Source organism: Podarcis bocagei, assembly GCF_964188305.1.
Source record: "Podarcis bocagei genome assembly, chromosome: 17".
NCBI classification, from domain to species: Eukaryota; Metazoa; Chordata; class Lepidosauria; order Squamata; family Lacertidae; genus Podarcis; species Podarcis bocagei.
The window spans coordinates 24,716,442-24,737,356 of NC_138143.1; the positions used below are offsets into that span (position 1 = coordinate 24,716,442).

The 20,915-nt window shown below is 43.4% G+C and overlaps 1 long non-coding RNA gene across 1 annotated transcript in view; it reads right to left on the reverse strand.

The window, feature by feature from the left end:
* Positions 1–2,779: 2,779 nt before the first annotated feature.
* The window catches only part of LOC308577094, a 44,920-nt gene continuing 26,784 nt past the window's right edge, over positions 2,780–20,915 (reverse strand). The window contains exon 3 of the long non-coding RNA XR_014003433.1: positions 2,780–4,193. This is a non-coding gene — a long non-coding RNA (uncharacterized lncRNA). The remainder of the gene's footprint in view (positions 4,194–20,915) is intronic.

The following is a 20,915-nucleotide window of genomic DNA, read 5'->3' on the forward strand; positions in this document are numbered from 1 at the left end:
AACAATTCAGCGTGTATGTGCTCTAGGATGCTTGCCAAAGCTACAAATCTCTTGGCTTCCCCCAACCAAAGGAGGGAGTGACTGCCATTACTGTGGGTATTAAAGAAAAGGATCCCTAGGAATGGTCTTAAAATACACTTTTTGCTGTTTAACCTCAAATTTTATCGAACAGCAGATCACAGAACTAGAATCTCCCACATTCAGGAATCCCCCCTGCCTCCTCTCTCACACGCCGGGTCAAAGTGAGGAGAAAAGGTAGAAGTACACATCAAGATTATAATCTGTTCATATACTTATTTGCTGCACACTTTTGCTCCACCTCCCCAAAAAAGTTGAGGAGACGCAGCCCCTGGTATGTGGAGTTAATGGGCAGCACCCCTTTTCACGCAAAAGTTGAAAGAAGTTGGGGAGAAATTTTGTGACAGTCACACTTCTGGTCCTGCTGCAACTATAGTAAGGTTACCAGACGTCCCCGTTTCCTGGGGACAATGCCCAGATTTACAAATCAGTCCCCTGACAAAATCCATCTACAGTGGTACCTCAGGTTACAAACACCTCGGGTTACAAACACTCCGGGCTACAGACTCCGCTAACCCAGAAGTAGTATCTCGGATTAAGAACTTTGCTTCAGAATGAGAACAGAAATTGTGTAGCGGTGGCACGGCGGCAGCAGGAGGCCCCATTAGCTAAAGTGGTACCTCAGGTTAAGAATGGTTTCAGGTTAAGAACGGACCTCTGGAATGAATTAAGTTCATAACCAGAGGTACCACTGTATTTAGTAGGAAGTTGAAAAGTGTCCCCGGATTCATTGAAATAAAATCTGGTAACCTTAATCTATAGGACTTGGCTGAAATTGTTTGGGTTTCGTATCAGTGTCACGGAAAGCAAATCTTGCTGCAATTTAACACCAACCGCATGGGGGTCGTTCCTCTCAGTGACACTTTAGCCCTTTTTGAAAGAAAACGTGAGGCTTTAAACAGGTTAGTGGGAGCAGGTGTGCCCCATCTCCCCGGACCTTCCCACCTTGAGCACAAAGGTCTGAGGGGGCAAGGTCTGAGGGCAATTGGTTGAAAGTGCCAACAATCCTTCCCACAGGCTTGCATTGCAGGGAGACTTGGAATTACATTCCGCCAAATGTGCCTACAAGCTCCATTTGTGGGTGTGAAAAGTGTGAAAAGGGGTGGGGCTAGCATGTGCATATCCACTGTGTCTTCCCAGTTTAAACCCACTGGTGTGTTGTGGAACACATGAATTGGGCTTTTGTCTCTTCAGGCTGCAAAACCTGGAGCAGCAGAATTCATTAGAATAACAAAAACTGTGTGTAGCATATGTTTGGTTCAGCTAGAACTCCCTCTCCCACCCCCAGTCACTTGTACATGGACAGAAATGAATGTTAGGCAGAATTAAATTTGCAGTCATTCATATCTTCTTCTTGATATAGCTCCATATCCCATCTTTGCAAGGGTTGTTTTTGCCTTTTTCCACCACCAGCAGGACCACAAAAAGACACCATCATTGGAAACTGTCTGACCAGAACATTAAAATGTGAGCAGGTAAAGGTAAGAAGGAAATTCTGTGTCTTCTCAGTTTGTGGCAGAGCCGGATAATGAGTTATCCTACACTAACAAGAGGCCATTAAACCAGCCTGGAAAGACCTGATACACATATGCCCTCAATAACAAGTGCCACCATCTGCTTGAAATTCAGAGGCAAGGGCATAGTAATGAGAGATTTATCGAGTCCAACACTAACCATTTTAATAGTCGATGTCAAACTTATATGACAAGCCTTTTGAGAGGGGAGATGTAGCACATCAGCAAAAGCAATGTGTGTTCTTGGCTGACGGGTAGATGGCTGCTCCGTGAAAGGTGGCTGTGTAGCACAGCATTGTGCCATGCAACAGGGTTCATAAAACTTATGAGCCATGTTGTTCAGGATGACCTGGCTGGGCTTCTGTTTGGCTTCAGTGGAAGGGTAATTAAAAATAATTGTGTGCTTAGAAAGACAGCGCTCAGATTGCTGTCCACTACACAGTCCAAGGGCCACACATGATGCACATTGAAGACAGCGCATTTCAGTCATGTTCTTTAATGCTAAAGCATGCTGTGGGGAGGCAGAAGGCCAAGGCATGCAGGGCTCCAATTACTGGTTTTGGAAACAAAGTTGAGTTACATACAGTGGTACCTCGGGTTAAGAACTTAATTCGTTCTGGAGGTCTGTTCTTAACCTGAAGCACTGCTTTAGCTAATGGGGCCTCCCACTGCTGCCACACCACCTCTGTGTGATTTCTGTTCTCACCCTGAAGCAAAGTTCTTAACTTTAGGTACTATTTCTGGGTTAGCGGAGTCTGTAACCTGAAGGGTCTGTAACCTGAAGCATCTGTAACCCGAGGTACTACTGTATTAAGGTTTAAAACACACACACACACACACACACACACACACACACACACACACACACGTAAAAAGTAATGGATCCCTGGATGGTAAAATCCAGTCTAAGGTGACTATGGTGTTGGGGCACTCATCTCGCTTTGAGGCCAAGGGAGCCGGTGTTTGTCCACAGACAGCTTTCCGGGTCATTTGGCCAGCATGACTAAACTGCTTCTGGCGCAATGGAAACCATGACGTAAGCCAGAGTGCACGGAAACACCGTTTACCTTCCTGCCACAGTGGTACCTATTTATCTACTTGCACTGGCATGCTTTCAAACTTTGATGAATGAATGAATGAATGAACGAACGAATGAATCTTTATTTGCATCACCCATCGGCCATAGCAATAAAACAACAATGCAACATACAAAGAATAGAAATAAAAAGTCAATTATATAAAATACATTTTAGGGTTTTGAATCAATAGTCAAATAGTGGCTCTTATTCCGATTGCCCCAGCTAAAAACCTTGCAACCTTTGCTGTCACCTGCTCATCTTGATCTGCCAAGAGAAAGGGCACTGTGGCAGTGGTTGGGCGACCCGGAATGGACAATAAAAGAGGGGTGATAATCTCTTCCTCAAGTCTTTATAAAGAGTGCAAGCCAGAAGGGCATGTGCCACCGATTCGGTACTGCCATCTCCACAGGGACATAAGCGTTTTCATGTGGAATCTGTTGGAATTGTCCCTCAAGTACAGCCGAGGGCAATACTTTGATGTCCCAGCCCCCTCAGGAGTCCCGGCACCAGAGGAACCCATGATGCCCATGCCTATAGGGCATGAAGAGGCTGCATTGCAACATCTGGATATTCACCGGTTTCCCATCCCAATTTTACAGACCAACCTTTCTCTTCCTACCTTGATAGTTTTGAATGAGTAAGTAGCTGCTTACATAAGAGAACATCTGAATGTTTCGTCATCACCAGCCACCACCTGCAGCCCCGATCAGGAAAGTCCAGCTCACACGTTTTGTCTCTTAATTAAGGCTTCGCAGTTGAGTGTCACCTACAGCACCACCATTCGGTTCCTCCACCTTCTTGCCCCCTCAGTGTGGGAACATTAATTGTTTTTGTCAGGGGTAGTGTCATGTGCTAGGGAGAAGTCAAATAATTAACCAGCCTCCTGCTGAGAATGGAGGGCAGGTTTGCAGAGCCATTATTAACTTTTGCTTAACTGTTTAGGAGTGAATGGATAACTCTGAATAGAGAAAAGAAAAAGAAAAGAAAAGAAAAGAAAAGAAAAGAAAAGGGTGGAATAGACTAGAAATAGACTTCTATATAAAAAGTGGAGCTTTCTTTGAGTTTCGCGGTCCATAACAAAACATTAAAATGACATCGGCCCCATTCACAATGAAAACCTTGTGCTTTATTATAAGGAGCCCTTGCTTAAGGCATCCATTACTCATTTCCGCATTAGACTGCAGCCCTTCAAGTCTGAAACAACTAAAGGCCCTTCGGTCGGATCATGCGCCGTAGCAGCTGCTGCTCACACTCTGCATCTCGGTACTCCTTCCTGCAAATTGCGTTGGGCTAGGAATTTTCAATGGACATTCAGCTTTGCACACAAGATTCTTGAAGCCGAGCAAATAAAACCAGGGTTTTTGCTTCGCCCTCCATTTGCCCTCCAATCCTGGGCACCTCTGGGTCAGAGCAGCAAACCTGTATTTAACTCTTACAATGCTGGGGGTGCTCGAAGAAGACGACACAGACCAAAGCACAGGAGAACTTTAGAGCAAGCTTCCTCACACGCCTGGGTTTCCTCCTGAACCAAAGAGAGAGAGAAAAGTTTGAAATGAAGAGAGAGAGAGAAATTGGATGACAGCTTTCAAAACTTTTCCACAGAGAGATGGGGGAGTCTCCAGGTAGCAAACCGAAAGCCTCAATGCCAGCTCCTCATTTAGGCTATGGAACAAGCACCTGGTTTTCATTAACGTCACTGTTATAGTTAATGCGTTGCAGGTGTGAAAGTGTGTGGCTGAAATCTGACAAAACACCTGTCTTTTGTGGCACCATTAGATCTGCCTAGTGTGGGACACGACCCCCTTGGGGGCACTTTGTGCTGCCTTTGAAAGCCACAGTAAGCATTGTCCTATAATTACAAAATCAGAGTCGTGATTGCCAGGAAGAATTCCTTAACAAATTATACCTAATTAGTCTAAAATTACCTTTAATGCATGGTGAAACCATAGGCTCTACTCTGTTCTATAACACCTTCCTTTTTATCTTTATGCAAATATGATTACACACTATCGAACTGGCACCAACCAGACACAAAAAACAGCTGCATCCACTTCTCTGCTTTCAGAATAGGAACTGGATGTGTGCCACTGGTTATATTTTCTGGAATGCTGCATTTAAAAAACACACCAAAAAAAACAACAACCAACCAACACTACCCAACAAGTAATAACATCCCATTCATTTCTCTGATACTTCCACTTCTCATACTCAGGTAGGCTGTTTGGATCTGAAAGTCGGTTCCACCCTCTATACAGAAAGAAAACACAAGGAAAAGTTTTAGGACTGGAGTAGGGAGGTGAGATTCTGGGATCTTGACACAGTGCTATAAAAGGGAGGATTTGGCAGGTAAGAGTTTTTCATGCAGAGAAATAAAAATATATCCCAATCTGCTTTATTGAGTTATTTTGGATCCAGGACACATCCCCAATCCAACCACACCTCTAACTTCAAGCTCTCCTTGAGTGTTTTTGTCTGGTGGAAATGTGTCGTTGTGATGCTTGCTTGCCTGGATAGAAGGGTGGGGGGTTGAAGTGTGTAGAAACTAGGCCTCCGTATGAAGATAATATTTATATCCATTGCTCTAGCCACTTCTGCCTCTGTACCACTGGCATGTAGGCCATGGAAATTTGTCCTGAAGGGAACGTGGCCTTTAGGCTGTAAATGGTATCCCAAGCAAATACCCTTCAACATTTCCCCAGGGAAAATAGGGACATTCTATTCCATTGTTGTTGTACCTTATTTTTCGAACAGCTTTGCTCTTGGACATTTGGCTCCCAAATGCCGCAAACCCGGAAGTGACTGTTCCAGTTTGCAAACTATTTTTGGAAGCTGAACGTCCAACAGGGCTTCTGCGGCTTCCGATTTGCTGTAGAAGCTTCCTGCAGCCAATCAGAAGTCACACTTTGGCTTCCAAACATTTTGGAAGTCGAATGGATTTCCAGAAAGGATTTCATTCAGCTTCCAAGGTACAACTGTATTATTGTTTTATACCTTGTCCATCTTGACTGGGGCCACTCTAGGCGGCTTCCAACATATATAGAAACATAATAAAACATTAAACATGGAAAAAACTTCCCTAATACAGGGCTGTTTTCAGATCTCTTCTAAAGGTTGTATAGTTACTTATCTCCTTGGCTTGGAGGGGTCACATAACTCCACACCCTCCAACATTCCTCCAATGAAAATAGGGACATCCTATCATATCCTCCAACATTTCTCTGATGGAAACAGGACGTCCTAAGGAAAATTGGGACATTCCAGGATCAAATCAGAAATCGGGATGGCTTCTGTAAATCCAGGGCCGTCCCTGGAAAATAGGGACACTTGTAGGGTCTGCAAAGCTGTAGGCTGCCACCTGGCTATATTCTTAGGACCTTATTATTGATGTTTCTGCCCTACCATATATAATCATTCCCCATTTATTTGCACAGCAACTCTGAGAAGCAGGTTAGGTTGAAAGGCAGTAACACTGACCAAAGACCCCCCCAGGGATGCTTTGTGGCTGGATGGGAATTAGAACTCTGGTCTCCCTGGTTCTCCTGGACCAACACTCTAAACCATGGTTTCCCAAACTTGGATCACCATCTGGGGGGTTTTTTGGACTACAATTCCCATCACTCCTGACCATTGGTCCTGCTATCTAGGGATGATGGGATTTGTAGTCCAATAACAGCTGGAGACTCAAGTTTGGGGAACCCTGTACTGTAGCACACTGGCAACCTCCTGCTGTTTCATACTTGATGTCTTGCACAATCCATATAAATAAAGGGCCCAATAAGTTTCTGCAAAATTTTAATAACTCCCTGCAACCATCGTAGAACTGGGGCCTTTCATTTTAAGCTGGTGCCGGTGGCACAGAAAGCAGCTACTTCCTTTTAGCACATGTCCTATCATGCCTCGTAGGCTTTAATTATATGTCTGTTGGAGCACACTGGGCAGTTTTCCATTCCACCCTCTGCCTGGCTCCAAAACCGCACACTAAAAGGAAGCAGCCACAGCACTTTGCACCGAAGGCTTTGAAAGCAACCACAATGTAATTAAACTATTGTGCTGCTGGATCTGCAGTACCAGTTTGGTATGTGGTTTACCCATATTTCACACTCGGATTGTTTGCACCGGATAATTCTGCGCAGCAGAGTCCCCACACAGATGAAGCTGGAGGCTGATGAGGCTTTCGCAGTTATAAAATACTAGCTCTTCAGCTGCAAACAGAGACATTTCATCCCATTATTGCTTGCTTGCAGTTCAGATAATGAGCACTCACACTTTACATTGTGGGTGCCCTTTGCGGGATCGCGCATGGTGCTACAGTTCCCAGGGAGCTCACTGGCAAACAGGGGCTGGCTTGCCTCTCAGTGTTAATTTTTGGAGGTTCACGCCCAGCCTCAGTAATCAAGTTTCTTGCTGGGAGGTGGGGCCAGCCCCATTTATAAATAGGGGGTGGAGCCGACAATAGCCAGGCAGTAGGCGCTGGAGATTCACCCTCCCTTAGCTTAATGTTTCTTGTTTGCAGGTTAACTTTTTCTTCCTGTTTAGCCGGCGCTGCTACGGTCTTTGACTGGTTGCTGTTGAAGGACCGGGAAGAAATTTTCCTTCATTGGCAGGTTTTGTCTTCCCCCTAGCAATTTGTCACAACTTTTGCGGTTATGGCCTTGGGTGGAATCCTTTAGTCTTTTCTTCCCTATATGGGATGTGTGTGTGTGAAGTTGTGACTCACCCCCCTGCGGCAGCGATTCCAGGGTCCCCCTCTTAAAGGGGTTATATATATGGGTGTCACTGGCCATACACTGAAAGGTCGTCAGTGAACTACCCTGCGTGTGGGGATATGGGCTTGGCTGCCTGCTACACTTACGTCTCGCAGAGCACCCCAATATCCCATTTACCCTGATGTGCCCTAGTTCCCACCGGCTGGGGGGCTGGGAGGGATACACACCCAAGGCCTAAGCCAAGGTCTTCCTACATTTGGAAGTTTAATAAAGTTGTGGCCTAATTTTAATTCATATAACATCAGAGTCTTCCTTCCTTCCTTGTGATCCCTGGGGGCTGCGGCTGTCGCCACCTGGTCACACAATGGAAATCACACACACACACACATATATACACAAGAGCAGTATATTGGTCTGCATGTTACCTTTACCAGCTTCCCAATGACGGATTTGCTAACACCTGCATGGTATGAACCAACTTGCACAGAGAGAAGAATTTCCGGACTGTACCATTCCAGGTTCCATGTAGAATCATTCTGGACAACTTCCACAACATAAAACACCACCCTGTTGCTGGCACATCAGGCACAAAGCTAGCTAGAACCAGTCCCCCTAGCCTAGTCCCCTAGTCCACTAACCGCATGCCACTGCTTGAGATGCCAGGCAAAAGCATTCCTCTTTACCCAGGCCTATCGATGGCTATTAAATAATCAATGGCCTGTGAAAGTGTGGAGAAGAGGACCGTTATGATGATGATGATTTTACCATCAGGCTATCTGCCTGTATGCTGCTTACTATGTTTCTATTATTATTTTTATGAGTGATGTTTTGTAAGGTGTTTCTAACGTTGCATACCTCCCTGAGATATTTTGATACAGGATGGTATATAAATTGAAATAACAACAACAACAACAACAACAACAACAACAACAACAACAACAACAACAATGTAGGTTCATGGGCTGGAATCCCCAAGTGACTAAAAGAAGAGAGCAAGCTAAGTAAATTCATTCTTTGGCCAGCCATTTTGAATCATAGATCCACTCTGCTCACTAAATGGTCAGACATTTCCAGATGCAGAACAGACAGATAAGGATTATAAATACACCTCGGTAGCTCCAGTTTGCTTCTTCATAAGTGCATATTACCTTGATGGTATTGTCTGGAAAACTTACTGCTGACTTGCTTAAATGGTTGAGGAGAAGCAGGTTGTTTGTTTTTCTTTTACATTTTGAAAATGAATGCATGGCAGTATAACCACATTTATATGTCCAAAGCGTGAGAGAGGCTGCTTATCTTGACTGCCATAGTACACAGCTTCTATTGTAGCCTTTAATTAAAACCTAGATTGCACAAAGGCAAACTCCAAAAGCCTTCTATTTTTTTAATAATCTGTAAGGCAGGCTTACTAATTTTTGCTTTGCATTTGGCCTGTTTTACTCAACGCTATTGCATTGATGATGCCATCAGCCCCCGGGCACACAGCTGTGTGGGATGGGATGGATAATGTAGTCCAAAACATCTGGGGAACACCTGGTTGGTGAAGTAGGCTGACAGTGATTCAAGGTTCTTTCACGTGATCAACTATAATTATTCAGATTTGGCAATCACTGGTAACTAGAATCCATTGTATTGCTTTTAGGATGCATTTCCATCAATGTCACAGTTATATGGTGGGATTTAAGTTGACAAGGTAAGTATTTTTAGTATTTTGGAGGGAGGATGCAGAGATAAACACCAGGAATGCCAAACCACTTAGTACATCATTCTTGAAAATGCCCACGAAGATAACAACAAAAACCTGCTTTCATGGGAAAGTAGATCAAAGTAGATCAGAAATTCACTCGACCTTCCATAGATCCAGTTTGTTTCAGATGTTCATTAAAACTTGTCTATATTGTGAAAATGGCCTTAGACTAGCCAGCTCAGGAAAGGTCATGGGGCCATTTAAAAAAATATATATTTTGAGGGGAGGGTTTTCCTCAGCACCTTATTTTGGAAATGGACACCAGCCGACAGAGACCTGAAACAGCTATAGAGCTACACAGTGCTTCCTATTGCAATGCAATATTAGTGAAGTGAAGAATAACCTCTTTCTGGGGATAAACTTCTGTTTATGTCTCAACTAGGGCTGGGCGATATCCATTTTTCAACATCGTGTTTAGCAACCAGCTAAACATTGCAATACACTGTTATATCACAATGTCTGAAATAAGGACAGGGGTATGTAGAGGCAACAGAGTTAACAGGGGCTTTAGTCTGTTGGCTCAGAATTCCCCTGGCTAACACAGGGGGTAGCAAATCACAAGAGCAGGTGCCAGCGAACATCACGATGTGTAAAAAAACCATGACGCCAGCCAATGCCTCTACATACCCCTGTCACAGGGCTTCAGGAATCAAGAGAATGAATGAATGATGAATCTTTATTTGTGTCAGCCATTGGCCATAGCAATAAAACAACAATACAATATGCAAAGAATAGAAATAAAAAGTCAATTGTATAAAATATATTTTAGGTTTTTAAATCAATAGTCAAATAGTGGATCTAATTCTGATTGCCCAAGCTAAAAACCTTGCAATCTGCGGTGTCACCTGCTCATCTTGATCTGCCAAGAGAAAGGGCACTGTGGCAGTGGTTGGGCGATCCAGAATGGACAATAAAAGAGGGGTGGTAATCTCATTCCTCAAGTCTTTATAAAGAGTGCAAGCCAGAAGGGCATGTGCCACCAATTCGGTACTGCCATCTCCACAGGGACATAAGCGTTTTTCATGTGGAATCTGTTGGAATCGTCCCTCAAGTACCGCCAAGGGCAATACATTCCATCTTGCGAGAGTTAAAGCGCGTCTATATTTTAGAATTGCTAAGTTATGCAGATAGGGTGCCAGAAAGTCAAAATGGTAAGGTGGATGTCAGGGAACTGACATCGGAGCTAGAGGCGGAGGGAAGGCTCTCAAATGATGCTGGAGAAGGGCCCAGCAGGGAGAGAGGCAGCTCCGCAGATGGGGAAGCAAATCAGCGCAACACCAGGGATATAGAGGGGCTGATGGGGGAATCGGCGAGAGGGCTCCAGGACTCTTCACCGGACACCAGTGGGGAGAGCACGGGTCCTCTGCTACCCACGCCCACCCTGCACAGAAGACTTCCCCGCAGAGAGAGTAGGAGGAGACTGGGTGTCAAACAACTTTTATGTTGGAAAAGATTTAAGAAACGCCCACTGACGGATTCTGCTAGCGACTGAGGCAGCCACGAAGTGAAGGGCTGCCCAAACTGAAAGGTTTAGCAAGGCAACAAAGCCTGGAGAGGCGGCAACTTACGCACGAGCAACCCATACACATTACAGTGGGAAATAGTCATACCATGGGCAAAATTTCCAGTGTGGTGTAGTGATTAAGAGCGGTGGACTCGTAATCTGGTGAACCGGGTTCGCGTCTCTGCTCCTCCACATGCAGCTGCTGGGTGACCTTGGGCTAGTCAGACTTCTCTTAAGTCTCTCAGCCTCACTCACCTCACAGAGTGTTTGTTGTGGGGGAGGAAGGGAAAGGAGATTGTTAGCCGCTTTGAGACTCTCTGGGTAGTGATAAAGCGGGATATCAAATCCAAACTCTTCTCTTCTCTCTTCTTATTGTGGCCAAGTTGTTCTGACACTCGAATCAAGAGAAGCATTGGCTGGCTTCACGGTTTTCCCCACATTGTGATTTTTGAATAACACATACACACCATGATTTGTGATATATTGCCAGGTCAAAAATTATGAAACAGCTATCACAATATGGACTTCAAACCTGATATCACAATATGGATGTCAAATCGGTTTCAATATATTGCCCTGCCATAGTCTCAGTTTGCATATGCAAGTTTGCAGAGCACACAGAGAGAGAGAGAGACAGAGAGAGAGAGCGCTCAACTTGTGTAAAGATACCAGGGGGCTCCTACAACAATGCTTCCTCCATATTGTGTCACCAACGTCCATAGTTCTTTACAGAGCTGTATAAAATTTACATAAACAGGAACGGCAGCAGCAACAACAACAGACATGACCTGCCCCAAGGAGCTTACTAAAAGATTGCAAATAATAAATAAAGAACCATGTTAAATACAATTGCACAAACACATACATATGGGGAAATTGCCTACCTTGTTCTCTGAATCTTTAACATTTTCACAGCAGAATAAGCAGGGACCTTGGTAGTGGTCATTGCTGCAAAGGAATTCTATTCTGAGCTGATTGGGGCATATTTGAAGAGGTGACAGATTATAAAAGAAGAAGAACAAGGGAGAAAGAGGGTTCAACGAGTTTCAGGAAAGTACTGAGAATATGAGGCAATTTCCCATGCAAACCCTTGCTAGCACAGTGACTGGATGCCATTAAGTGATAACCGTTCTAGAAAATGTGAGAATTAAACATAGGCTTTTGATATTTAAAAATGCTGGGTGCTTTAATAGCGTGTCTGTGCTTGAGTTTGTTGGTAAACAGATACAGCAGCAAAAGTAGAGAGCATGTATTCAGTTATTTGCATCCGTGTTGCAGTAATATTATACTTACTTCTTGACACAAATAGACACAAACACTCTCTCCTGTGTCTGCTCTAGCTCCGATTCATAACGCATGTGAAGCATGTCTCTTAAAAAGCATGCTATATATATCTGTTAAATACAGATATAAATAAATGCTTCCTGGCTCCTAGTCAGCAGAAGCCTAACTATGTATATAATCACTATAGTGTGTGTGTGTGTGTGTGTGTGTGTGTGTGTGTGTGTGTGTGTGTGTGTACTGTTTGTGCATCCAATACTATAAAACCCATTATGCAGTGTAACTTCAACCAAATCTTGGATGCATGAAAGCATCATTTGGATTCTTAACTGAAATTGAAAAGCGGGGTGAAGCTGGAGTTCAAAGTGGACCTAATAAGAAGGTACTGGTAAATTAGGCCTGGATGGTAGAAGGAGTGAAATAAAAATAAAGTAAGGCTAGACACTTCAATTGGGCTCTGGTCTTTAAGCTCAATCGCCCATCTGCAAGAGCAACTAGGTCAACACACAGTATAACACAGCAACTGTGTCAATCTGCCACACTGGCTTGTATCAGATAATGGTTCATCCTGCACTAGACATTAGGTATAATGGAAATAATGTCATTGTAATAGAACACTGTCAGAGGATCAATGCCTCCCACTTGGAAAATAAACGTTCTTGCATTTATGCAGCAGCAGGAGACCATTAACCTATGGCAATGTTCTGTTCTATGGACATTAACTCTTAATTGTAAATCATTTTAAAACATTCTGTCAAATTAGTGATTATGCTGAAATTATTTTGTTAGGAATAGAGCATTAGAAAGGAATCTTAATTATCAATACACCCCTGTAGCGTGCCTGTAACATTCTATTTTCGTTGAGTAAGGCTGCAGTGATATGTTTGTAATTGAAATTGTGGGAGGTAAAAGGGTCCAATTGGTCAACAGGAAGGCAAGTAATTTATTGCACCTTCCTGATGAGGATGTTGAGATCAAGGCTATGTTAGCAATTTCACTGGAGGAAAAGAGCTAGCATGGGATACATTATCATCCTATTTTCCTCTCAGTGAGAGATGGGGCTCAACTCTAGTTTAACCCCTACTCATTAGCACAGCCTTTCCCAACCTGGTGCCCTCCAGAAATTTTAGAGTAGAATTCCCATAATCCCTGACCATTGACCATACTGGCTGCAGCTGATGGGAACTGGAGTCCAAATCATCTGGACGAGGGGGGGGGGATATGCAAACCATGACCATAAACCACACCACAAACTTTGATCCACTCCGGGCAGCTCTCAATATATATAAAAGCATAAGAAAACATTAAACATGAAAATACAGTATTTCCCTATACAGGGCTGCCTGCAGATGCCTTTAAAGGTTGTATAGATACTTGTCTCCTTGGTTTAGGGGTTCCATGACTCCATATCCTCCAACATTTCTCCAAAGAAAGTTGGAACTTCTTAAGGAAAAGCAGGACATTCCTGGATTGAATCAGAAACTGGGACTGCTTCTGTAAATCCAGGACTTTCCCTGGAGAATAGGGACAATTGGAGGGTCTGCTATGCTCTGCTTCCCCATTTGGAGGTTGTATGCGTCTAATGAGGGTGAAAGAGGAGAGCGCAAAATATGGTTTGAAGCTTAACATCAAACAAACGAAGATCATGGCCACTGGTCCCATCACCTCCTGGCAAATAGAAGGGGAAGAAATGGAGACAGTGAGAGATTTTGCTTTCCTGGGCTCCATGATCACTGCAGATGGTGACAGCAGCCACGAAATTAAAAGACCTCTGCTTCTTGGGAGAAAAGCAATGGCAAACCTAGACAGCATCTTAAAAAGCAGAGACATCACCTTGCCAAGAAAGGTCCATATAGTTAAAGCTATGGTTTCCCCAGTAGTGATGTATGGAAGTGAGAGCTGGACCATAAAGAAGGCTGATCACTGAAAAATAGATGCTTTTGAATTATGGTGCTGGAGGAGACTCTTGAGAGTCCCATGGACTGCAAGAAGATCAAACCTCTCCATTCTTAAGGAAATCAGCCCTGAGTGCTCACTGGAAGGACAGATCCTTAAGCTGAGGCTCCAATACTTTGGCCACCTCATGAGAAGAGAAGACTACCTGGAAAAGACCCTGATGTTGGGAAAGATGGAGGGCACAAGAAGAAGGGGACGACAGAGGACGAGATGGTTGGATAGTGTTCTTGAAGCTACCAGCATGAGTTTAACTAAACTGCGGGAGGCAGTGAAAGACAGGAGTGCCTGGTGTGCTCTGGTCCATGGGGTCACGAAGAGTCGGACACAACTAAATGACTAAACAACAACAACAATGCTTCTAAATCTTAGTTTCTTGACTCTGCAGGAGAATGGCCTTGCCCTGCATACGGACTTACCATGGACATCTAATTGACCACTGTAAGAAAAGGATGCTGAACTAGATAGGTCATTCGCCTGATCCAACAGGCTTTTTTTATGGCCTGAAAAGTGCTCTCTAAGCACACAGCAAGATTATGGCCTGTAGCAGGCCATAATCTAATATGCAGTTAAACATGCTTACTCTGCAAAGTCAAGTTAAGCAAGCCGTCTCGGTTTGCAGCCTGAGCTTTCCATTTACTTCCAGTGGCGGCTTGAGGAATCCAACACGTATGTGTTTTTTTATTCCCAATCTGAAGTCTGCGATAGAATTCTAACGAATATTCTGTTCAGTCTGAACATGTGTACATAGTGCTGGGGAGGGGAGGGGGAAATTATATTGCACACCCCTAATCCAAACTGCTTTGGAATCAAAACTGAAGCTGCAAAAAGAATAGCAAACTTCCCTCCCCGCTTTGTGAGGCAGAGCCACATATGGTCTTTTGTCAGGGGGCCCCATAACAGTTGGTTATCTCACATGCCTTTCATGCATACCTGCAAGCTTTCATGCTTGGCTGACCCTGAGATCTTTCAGCAAAGGCGTATTCTTAAGGAGAAAAAGAAAGGCAGTCGGGCAACGGCAGACCTGTAATGAGCTTTTATAATTCAGACCATCTAAACTCAAAAATGCCTGTTGCGGCGAATGTACTTCAGCAGGTCTCTCCCTTGAAGAAAATATGGCAATTCTGAAATGGGTTTTGTTCATACATAAGGAATCTGTTTGACTTCCAAAATGTCCTTACTCAATATGCTGGCTGTGGAGGGGCAGAGGCTGGGGGGTGGGGGGGGGTGGAACCACACATGTTCTACTTGCACATTCATGCACATGGCCTTCTATTGTGAGATACTGAATGTATCTTAAGGCTCCTATACTGATCCAGTCCATTTTCCAGTCTGATGTTTTCCTGGTGTGGTTTTGTCCCACTTTGGTTCTGTCTCTCGGTTTTATCGTATTATCTTTTTGTAATAAAAAATTCCTTTCAGTAGCACCTTAAAGACCAAGTTAGTTCTTGGTATGAGCTTTCGTGTGCATGCTCATACCAAGAACTAACTTAGTTGGTCTTTAAGGTGCTACGGGAAGGAATTTTTTATTTTGACTATGGCAGACCAACACGGCTACCTATCTGTATCTTTTTGTAGACCACGGTGCATGAGCTGGTGTGCTTTATTTGGCCTGTGTGCTTGCAAATTGTATAGGCCCAGTCCAGAACACAGAAACATGGTGTTGTTGTTGTTAATTACAACAACAGGAGGTTGTTAATGAACATGTGCTATTAGTGCAAGGATTTTTGCTTGTGCAACAGAACTCCCCTCACCCTCGCACCATCCCCAAATTTGCTGCAGAAGCTTGGAGGAATCCTTAGGAAAGATTAAGCGAGTGTATTGGGGGAAGCAGAAATCATTGTGCTGATGGAACATTCACTTAATACTACATTGGTTACAATCCCAAAATTAACAACAACAACAACAAACAACAACAACAACACAAGGCAATAGAGATCACTTCAAGTAGCATACATGTAACATATGTATGCTACAACTGCGGCCCGTGTTTTATTGGCCCCAAAATGGAAAACGAGCAAGGTCCCAACTAAAGAAGAATGGCAACTTAAACTGATGGAATATGCACAGCTCACAGATTTAATTTATAGAACAAGAGAACAAGAAGAATGTACATTTAAAGGAGACTGGAAAATGTTTCCTGAATATATGGGTGAAAATTGTGTTTATTTAAAAATGCTGGTAGCATTAAGATAAATTCAGCGGTGTAAATAACTTTTGGTGGATGTAACAATGGATTATCGAATGGTTTAGTTCATGTAAAATATACAGGGATGTATGGTATGCAGAATTAACCACAGAAATAGAAGAAGAGGAGTCATTGATTTAAGGTTATTTAAATGAATACTTTGAAATGTAAATTAGAACATTAAATTTAAGAGAGAGAGAGATCACTTCAAGTGCAGGCAACTCCCCATTTGCATTAGGGTTGTGTTTCAGGTCATTGCACACTTGTTTGAAACCACATATAATCAGAACACCCATTGGAAAAACCTGCAAAGACCCTGTTCCACCCCTTTTTGGTGACATTTTCGAATCACTTCTGGGTTTGGCACGATGCATGTGTGTGTGGTCACAGACATATTGGACACGCCTAAAATGCTCTCTGCCTGTAAGGGGCCCTATATTAAAATAACAGACTTTTAAGGCACTTGTTGAAATCCCATGCACACTTACAAAGGGGTAAGTCCCCTAAAGGAAAAAAATGCCTTGGACTGTTATGTCTAGTTGTATTCTGGACCAAGGAGTGTCTCTCAAAATTGTAAACTCTTGCTGATTCTTCAAGGCCTCTGTTTCCATCCCTTTAATCGCCGCCCACCCAGCCAGCAATTGTATGCCACTGTGTTTGCTCTCAAGCCATTGTTACATTGCAGTGTGGCAGGGATGCTTGGAGAACTGAAAATGTGCTGGCCATAAATAACTTTATCCAAATCAGTGGTGTTACACTAATGAAGAGCAAAGGGTAGCAAGGAGGCTGAGGTTCTGCTTGTATGTTTTTATCTTTATAGCTTCACTTACATTAAGAGACTGCAGGGTAATCTAAAGGTCCGCTAAAAGCTTTGCAGCTTGTTTTATAATTTTGTCATCCATCTAACATGATGGGTAGGGTCATGCGGTGCACCGTGGCTGTAAAGACAGGCATTATTCGGTGCCCTACTTTGCAATATCTGTGGAGTGCAAGGTTGACTGTTGCATTAGAATTTGCAAACCGGAACATTAAAGAAGTAAACAGACACTGGGTTTGTCCACATGTTGTGGCAAGCCAAACTATGGCTTACCAAGATTGCATAAACTCCCACAGTGGTCTCCTGGAGAGGAGCCTGAAGCTGCTTGACTCCTTTTAGCTCACTGCGGTGTGGCAGCTAAGCCAGAGTTAAGCTGATGTTGTCCTAACCTGGGCTTGTGGATAAGCTCTCTGCTTCTTCACCACAAGTTTGTACCCAAGACCAGACACTTGGCTGTAGCTCATGGTTATTAAAGAGAGCATGCTTGACCTGGCTGAGGTGACATGCTAAGCCAAACTTGGGTTTTAGTTTAGCATGGCATGGGAGTAAAAAAGACCAGGAGAAGCAAATTAGTTGTGACCTTCTCCTACCCACACATTTTCATGGTCCTAGAAAAAGTGACATAGCATGGGTTGCCAGGACCCAGGACTGCATGGAGGTTAAACAGATGGAGTTCGCATGTGCATTCAACTACCTAACAGTGTCCACGTCACCCAGGAGACTGCAGCTGCAGAGATAAGAAAAGCAAAGTCATTTCATTGTCTGGAGAGGTCACTTTCTGGTTCACATGGAGAAGCCGTTTTCAATGGAGCCCAGTTACGGAAATGCACAGCTGTATTGAGGCAGCACCAAGTGTTTGAATTTTGCAACCAAAAAAGCCCCTCTAACCCCCGCCCCAACACTATGCCACTGTCTAGAAAAATGTAATTGGGATTACCATGTTGGGCGAACCAGGCCATTCACAAAGAATTGGGACCTCCCTCCCTCCCATCACCCATGCACAGTTCAAAATCCTGCGAGGAATTCAGTATGCCCAAGCATTTCATTTCAGCGAAATCAGACATTTTACAACAGCAACGGTAACCATTATGAAAGCATGAACAGGAGAAAATGACTAAGGGTTGACTAGGAAGTTTGGCACTTCAGTAGACATTAAAATGTTTCGCATGATCATTTATTTTTCTCATCCCATCAGTGCACCTAGCACTTTTCATAGTTAGTCAAGGCAAACAGACATATCCCTGCCCCAAGGAGTTTATAATCTCTTTTGACAGAGGAATTGGAGGGGAGGAAATAAAGAGGCAAAGATAACAGAGAGAGCATATGTGGAAGTGCAGTTAATACATAGGCTTATTTTCTGTCAGGGGTGAGCAATAAAACATTACGTCAAACGTTTCATGCAAAAGATGCATTTGAGAAGGGATTTGAAAGCACAAAAGTGGCACCACCTAGATAATATTAACTATATTACTCAGAGGACTTCAGGCCTATTACCCTCTTCAGTATTTCTACTGATTAGCTGCCCAATGAATGCTGCATTCTGCAGCTTCCAACTATCTAACAAGAGCATAAACACAAACTCTTTCAAAAACAAGAAAGAAAGAGTTATACAATCCGGCTAAAGTATGCAAAGCCAGAAAATATCCATATATTTGCATATTTCCACTTCCACTTGTGCTGGGGAGAGACAAATAATTACAGTGGTACCTTGGGTTACAAACACCTCGGGTTGCAAACACTTCAGGCTACAGACTCTGCTAACCCAGAAGTAGTACCTCGGGTTAAGAACTTTGCCCCAGGATGAGAACAGAAATCGCGCTGCAGCAGGAGGCCCCATTAGCTAAAGTGGTACCTCAGGTTAAGAACAGTTTCATGTTAAGAACGGACCTCCGGAATGAATTAAGTTCGTAACCAGAGGTACCACTGTATTTGGAAACTGGACTCATGGAAACCCTGCTCAGCTCAGGATCCAACACATAGAGTCCTATTGATTTATGCTATACGGAGTGGCCACTTTTTCCTCAGAGGTGCAGAATAAGCTCCCCCAAATGCTAAAATAAGCATTTGGTTTGCTCAAAATTTGCCCAGCTTTGCGGTACAGAACCGATGTTCCTGCAAAGGAAGGGAGTGAGCTTTTGATAACGAATATTTGGTTCGTTCACAAGAGCTGTTTTTCTTCCCTTGGTTTCTTAACATTAGAACCAAACAAAGCAACATGTTTTCCAATGACTTCCACATGACCGATAGTGCAATTGATCTGAAGCACTTCATTCATTCCCACCCCCCTCCATAGAATCCTTGCCTACTGAGAACAAATACAAACACATGTGGAACCAATAGGAAGCAGACTAAAGGATTTAAGAGCAAGCAATGGCGCAAGCCTATGTCAGAGTGTTCTCACTTGCTAGATGGTGTAATTAATAAAATGGTCAAGTTGAGTGGCTGCATCAAGGTGCCCTTAAGTGACAACAGCCCTCTTTTGTCTTGCTCTGTGTTATACAGATGGATTCCTGCTCTCAGTATTGCATTGCACCCTAGTTGTCTTTGTACAAATGGAAGTAGCTTCTTAACCAGTGAATAGATAGAAAATCTAGTTCTTATACAGAAGACAGAATCAGAATTCAAAATGACCTTAACAGACTGGAGAACTGGGTGCACGCTAACAAGATGGATTTCAACATGGACAAATGTAAAGTCCTGCACTCAGTTAGGAAAAACCAGATGCACAAATATAGGATGGGAGACACCAGGCTTATTAGCAGTGGTACCTCAGGTTATTACAGTGGTACCTCAGGTTAAGTACTTAATTCATTCCGGAGGTCCGTTCTTAACCTGAAGCACCACTTTAGCTAATGGGGCCTCCTGCTGCTGCCGCACCGCCGGAGCATGATTTCTGTTCTCATTCTGAAGCAAAGTTCTTAACCCGAGGTAATATTTCTGGGTTAGCGGAGTCTGTAACCTGAATCGTATGTAACCCGAGGTACCACTGTACGTGTGAAAAGAATCTAGGGGTCTTGGTGGACCACAAGCTTAACATGAGTCAACAGTGTGATACAGCAGCAGCAAAGAAAAAGCTAATGCTATTCTAGGCTGCATGAACAGAAGTATAGTGTCCAGATCAAAGGAAGTAATAGCACCACTCTATTCTGCCTTGGTCAGACCACACTTGGAATACTGTATCCAATTCTGTTTTTTTATTATTATTATTAATTTTTTTAAATAATACATTTTATTAGTGTTTTCCACACAACAAAACAAAAAAAATACACAAAACACAAAAACAAGCATGCAAAAAAACCCAAATCCAAATCTTACAAGTTAATAATATAAACACTAAAAAGAAAAGCAAACATTGACTTCCGCCAATCCCACAACACCTCCTTTACCTCTCGTTGTGTCTCCCTGTTTTCCTGTTTTCCTTATCATCTCTATCCTAGCATCTAGATATGAATCCCTCTTTCTTATCCTTTCACTTCACAAGGTTATTCCACACTCAGCCAGATTTACTGTATCCAGTTCTGGGCACCACAGTTTAAGAAGGATGTTGAGAAGCTGGAATGTGTACAGAGAAAGGCAACAAAGATGGTCAAGGGTCTGGAAACCAAGCCCTATGAGAAGTGTTTGAAGGAGGTGGGTATGTTTAGCCTGGAGACTGAGAGGTGATATGATCGTTGTCACATAGAGGATTATGCTTGTTTTCTCCAGCTCTGGAGGGTAGGACTCAAACCAATGCCTTCAAGCTGCAAGAAAGGAGATTCTGACTAAACATCAGGAAGTATTTTCTGACAGTAAGAGCTGTTTGACAGTGGAGCTCTCTCCCTCAGGAGGTTGCAGACTCTCCTTCCTTCGAGGTTTTTAAGCAGAGGTTGGGTGGCCATCTGTCATGGATGCTTTAGCTGAGATTCCTGCATTGCAGGGGGTTGGACTAGATGGCCCTTGGAGTTCCCTTCCAATTCTAAAATTCTAGATGCTCTTCAGTGGGAAGCCCTGAAAGCTTGCCTTAAAAAAACACCATGCCCAACACCTTCCAGTCCTATAAAATTTAATG